Raw genomic sequence first — 5932 nt, forward strand, 5'->3', positions numbered from 1 at the left:
TATAACGTTTCATTTTATCTTTGTCGCTTGTGCACCGTATATAATATCCAATTCGAGGATTAATTCGAAAGACGAATCGCTAGTTCATCCCTTAATAAAAATAATAAAAAGAAATAATTAAAAATCGAAACTTTGCCCGCTCGTCGATCGAGATCCGACTTTTTTCGGATTTTGAAAAAAAGAAACTCTGTAAAAATCTGGCGACGAGAGCGTTTCAGGACCGCGTTTCGCACGTAGCTGGCACTACAACAGGTGTCTATACATCCGGGTCATAGGCTCGAGGATCCTCCTCTTGTCTGACGATCAATCAACCGTCCAACGTCTTTGTGAAAATCTTCAAACGAGCCTCGGCTAAAAAAGCCGGTCGCCCGAGGGTGGAAGGAAGAATGTTGGGCGCGATACAAAGCGAGGGGAGGAGCGAGGGGAAGGGGGGAGAAAGAAAACGGCGCAGGGGACACAGGTGAGGAAAGAGGCCCTAGCCCGGCCTCCATCCATCCATCCATCCATCCATCCATCCACCTGTGGACGACGCCTGTATTTGGACGATACGCCTCGTCTCGACAACAATCGAGGCACGCCTGAAAATCGAGATTCCTACGCGAACGTAGGCTATCGTAAATATTGGAAGCGAATATCGAGAGGCCTCTGAAGCCAGGTGCACGAGAGATTTCGAAGGCGGCGTACGTTCGCGGGAGATAGGATGGAAGGTCGTGGAGGAGGTGGAGGGTGGTGGAGGCAGAGAACGCGCGGAGAAACGTAAAGACGCGGGAAGAGAGAGAGAGAGAGAGAGAGAGCGAGAGGATGGGATGAAAAACACGAGAGAAGCGAGCGAGAGTGGGAAGAGGCGGGGGTATATTCAGAGGTCGGTTGGTTCGGGGGGTGGTTGGCGGTGGGTGGCTTCAGGGGTTGGTGGCGGCACCCTGTCTACCCGGACTGAGATCGCCGGAGGCTCGTTGCCTAGCGACCTCGTATTGATCTCTCCCCGTATCTCGCCTTTCCCACGTGATTCTCTCTCTCTCTCTCTCTCTCTGTCCTCGCACACCCCGCGTTTGCCTAACCCTCTCCCTCCCCCGTTCTTGCCTTCGTTTCTTTTCCTCTCCTTTTCCATCTTTCCCTTTTGTCCCCGTCTTTCGATCTCTCTCCTTCTACTTTCTCGCTTCGATCTTTTTCCTCCTCCTCCTCCTCCTCTTCTTCTCTCCTTCCTTTTTATCTTTTTTTTCCTCCCACCCCCCGTCCCCCCACCCTCTTTCTTTCTCCACGGTTTCTTCCTCGACTCCCGTTGCACAGGTTCCTTCTGTTTGCGCGTTTCGAGTGCTTTCAGTGCTGGTCGACTAAGGGAAGAGGGGAAGGGAGAGGGAGAGGGAGAGGTGTCGGTCCCGGTCGAGGTGACGGCATTAGGATCGAATGATTATTTGATGGAAATCCGCGAGCTTGGGGAAGAATAGAGCCGTTACAGCGGAAACCGCGAAAGTTTACAGATCACCGATATCTCGACTATACTATACTTTAGGCGTTGGTTTAAAAAGATTCCTTCCGGACCGAACGAACGAACGTTTCGTTCGTTTGTTCCCTTCCTTCTTCCTCTTCTCTTTTTCTTCCTTGCTCGAGAAAACGCTGAACGCTGAAACGCTGGTTGGATCAGCATCACGCTGGAGTAATTCCGGTGAATTATAGACGACGAGTTGTTCGGCTAGTGATTTCGCGAGCGTCGCCTCGGAGGAAGCGAAGCGAAATAGTCGCGGAGGCAGGGAAACGCCGATAATTCGCGCGATTTAAGAAAGAAGGGCGAAGAAAAGTTGAAGGACCCGTGGACGAGTTGGTAAACAACGGGCTTCTGATCGCGTTTCTAGTCCCCCCACTTTCGACCACTTTAGATTTCGGAATGCGAGCACGAGAGAGAGAGGGGGGGGGCGGGAAGGGGTTGATAAATATTCATTTATCGGGACGTGCAACGTGGAACGTGGCTCGAGAGGATGCAATTAAAAGCCCGGGATATCGCGATATCATCCCCTGTTATCGATGTTTCCTCCCGGATTCTCGCGACGAACAACCCACTTTTCCAGCCAACAATTTGTTTAAAACGTAAGAGAAAGAAAAAAAAAAATGGCGTGACGTTGACCTAGGGAGAGAAGTTTCGAAACGAAAAACTTTTTTTTTTTTTTTTTTTTTTTATCCCCGTTCCGTTCCATTCTCTTCAAGTTCTCGGGGGATATAATAGTTACTCGGGGAAGAAGAGGAAGAAGAAGAAAAAAAGGTATCTGTATCTCTTCCGCCACGTTGCTCGCCACATCGAACACGTTCTTATACTCGCCAACTTTTCCCTATATATATATATATATATAATCGCTTCTTCTCGCCTCTCTCGCGAGCAAATTGTTTTCAACGTTTTCTCATCGCGCTCGAACTCTGCGCGCACTCTTTCCACATCCATTTATCTCCTCCCCCACCCTCTGCTTGCAAAGAATGAATCAACTTCCCTTCCCTTCGTTCCGACTCCAGTTTCCTACTCGAAAGTCCTCGAAAAAAGTAACATCTCGTGTAAATCGATTCGAGAAAGGGGAAGGGGGAGGAGCGGATCCACTCGAAAGGGACGGGATGTTAATCGGGCTCCACGGTCGCATAAAATCAACTAATTTGCAATCAAGCGGGTATCGAGGCGCGGCTCTCTCTCTCTCTCTCTCTCTCTCGGCCGAGAAGAGCGTGTCACCTGAATGAAATTTATTCGCCGTTCGAGGGTGAGAGCGGAACGCCACCCCTTTATGGGCGACTCTTGTTTCGTCGCGCATCCCTCTCCTCTTATTTTCAACACACGAGCCTCTTTCTATCGGTTAAAGTGACCTTCATCTGAATTTCTTTGTCGGAAGCCGCAACGAACAGGGATTGATCCGAGAGGTTTTCGTGGAGGAAAAATGATAATACGCGTTTTTTACCATCCTGTCCCCTTAATCGCGAGGCTCTTTTAACCGATCCGCCACGACGCTTCCAGCAGGAAGATATAACACGCCTCGAGGATGAAGGATTTGATCGATGAGGCTGATCGCCGAGCTACTTTCGAGCCGTGAGATTCTCTTCTTTTGACGAGGTATTTATCGGACAGACAAAGCTTATAACACGGTGTTCTTTTTTACACGAATCTTGGTGGAATAATATCATTTCGAGAACTTAAAACGAATCTCTGAATTTTATTCAGAGACTACTAATCGTTCGATCTCTAAAAAGTTAAACGTTAAAATTAAGAATAGAGCTACCATTAGCTACGAAATATATCTTTCTATCAAAGTAGTAAAAAAGAAACTTATTAATATTATATTTTGAAGAAAACGCGTCTTTCTTCGGGAAAGTGGGGGAACTGATCGTTTCTCTTAAAGGAATCTTAAAGGAAAATACAGGGAAAAAACCGGAGAGGAAACGAGGATTACGCTTTATTGCGTGATTAATCCGTTCCTCTTTCGACGAGGAAGAGCGCGAGAGAGGAGGAGCGAAACTCGGTGGTTGCAAAACTTTGGGTGAAAGTGGTACGGTTCTGTTCAGAAGCGACGGGATACGCGTTCACGTAGGAGCAGGTTTTTTTTTTTTTTATTCGTTTCGATGTATTCGAAGCGCAAACAATTCCGTTACATCGTGCAATTGAACGGAATGTTTCGTCATAACAACGCGTTATAAATAAATCGGTCATACACCTCGGTTTCCACGTGTTACGCCGTGTTACGTGTACGATTAAATTCTCGTATCTTAATTATAGCTGTTGATTAATCGTGACATAACGAGGCGGCGCGATTCGATCGTTCCGAGTCTACGATCTAATTGTAAGATTGCGATTGGTTCCTTGCAACGACGATGACGAGGACGACGAGCGTCATTAATAATCGTTACTCCCGGCGAGGAGCAAAGATAGACTCGTCGATATCGAACGATGGAGAGTTAACCCTTGAACATCGTGCGATATTTATAAAATTATATTCTCGAAATTCTCCCGCGCTATTTTCGTTTATAATTTTCGTGTAACCCGAGAAAAAGATTCCCTCCTCTTAATTTCAATCAATTTGACTCAATTTATTATACGCCTTATTTTCCATTGTTATTTTTCTCGTATTTATTTTTGTCTTACTTTACAACCGTCTCTTTCAATTTTCTATCATCATTCTCTTCTTTCTTACAAGATAAAGTCTCTAATAATAATAATAATAATAATAATAATAATAATAATAATAAAACGGGGAAAGAAATCTATGTTTCTTAAATTTTATAGTTCAACGATTGAATAATCTTCGTCGTACTACTAAAAAAAAAAAAAAAAAAAAAAAAAGAAACGTCTACTCACGTTTCCCAAATTCTGATTTTCAAATCTCAATCCCTACGTTTTCTAACTTCGCTAACGCTCACTTATCACTGTAAAAAAAGAAACTTCTCTAATAATAAAAAAACAATAGTAAAAAGTCTACATTCGCCTAGGTCACTACCTCCATTATTACATAACCTTACTTCCGATTTATCCCGACTGTTCTTCCCGTCGCTTCTAAAAAATTCGCCCTCATGAGCTCGTCCGTTACTCCAAGACCCCCCTCCCCGTGGAAAAGAAAAGAAAAAGAAAGAGGAAGGAGAAAAGAGGAAGCAGAGGATCCCAGACAGGTGGAAGCGAGAAAGCGAAGAGAAGGAGAAAAAAGGGACAGTGGTTGAGCATCGGGGGCCTGAATAATGGACGAAGCTGCGTGGAGTGTCGGACGCAACAAGGAGGAGGAAGGAGAGGAGAAGAGAGGAGAAGAGAGGACGAGGGAGGGGGTAGAAAGGCAGGGGTAGAACGGAACGGGGTAGAGTGGAAAATCGAGGTCCGCGCTGGCGAGGAGAAGGTGGAAGCGGCGGCATCGTCGGTATTGGTAACGTGGCATCGTCGCGGCGGGGTCCAGAGGGGATGCTGCGAGAAGGGATGGGTTGCCAGGCAACGTACGTCCACCCTTAAACCTCCCCAACTACCACCCCGGCCGCCCCCTCCTCGCCGAGTATTTGCCCGTTCCGCGGATGAGGACTCGGTCGATACAAGAGCACCCGTTTTCGTCCTACGTTCGGGAATTCCCCAATTTCCATTTAGCCGGGTGCCGGCTTTAAGCCGTCTCTCTCTCTCTCTCGCGCTCTCTCCCTTCGACGCAGCTCTGTGGGACACTTAAAACGATTGCCAAAACGACCCCTCTCCGCTGCCCTCCTCGACGTTTCGCGATCGTGGCTGTTTCCCGATCGAAGAGAGATTTGTCCTTGAGAAAATTGAGAGAATCGGAGAGAGGGACGAGAGTTGACGTGGATAGAAGACGGCTGTGTGTCGTCCGTGGGTGGCGTCCTTGAAGGAGTGGAAATGCGTTTCAGGAGGGTTCGTGCATTCGAAGGAATCGAAGGGTGGGAAGAGATTGGTGGGAACGTTGTAATTTCTACGAGAGATGGATCTTTTTTGATTCGAATTATCGATCGGAAGGTGGTTTCTTACCTGACGTGGTTAAGCGTTTAAGGTGGGGATAGATAGAGAAAGAGAAAAAGAAAGAGAGAGAGAGAGAGAGAGAGAGAATCGTGATGGAGAAATGATTGAGAGACGCAGGTACAACAGACGGAGGTTAAACGATGTCTTAATTTTTATTGTTAAAAAGAATGCATATGTACACAGTTGAAGAGGATTCGTTACTGTACATGATATCACTTGACGACAACTGAAAGTTTCACTTTTCAAACAAACTGAAAGATCTACGCAAGACAAGATCGATCAAATGCTACGGATCTAGCAGGAGAAAAGAAATATAACGTGAAAAAGAAGAAAAAAAAAGAAAAACGAAAAGAAAGGAATTTTCTTTCTACACGAATTCTCGTCTACTTTGAAATCATTCAAATCTATATCTACGATCACTGGTTCTACTTTTATATATCGCGTTATGTTATCATCACGAAAAGATAA

The sequence above is a fragment of the Apis florea genome, unplaced genomic scaffold (genome assembly GCF_048593485.1).
Source record: "Apis florea isolate Af1SG1 unplaced genomic scaffold, ASM4859348v1 contig_3793_pilon, whole genome shotgun sequence".
Classification (NCBI taxonomy): Eukaryota; Metazoa; Arthropoda; class Insecta; order Hymenoptera; family Apidae; genus Apis; species Apis florea.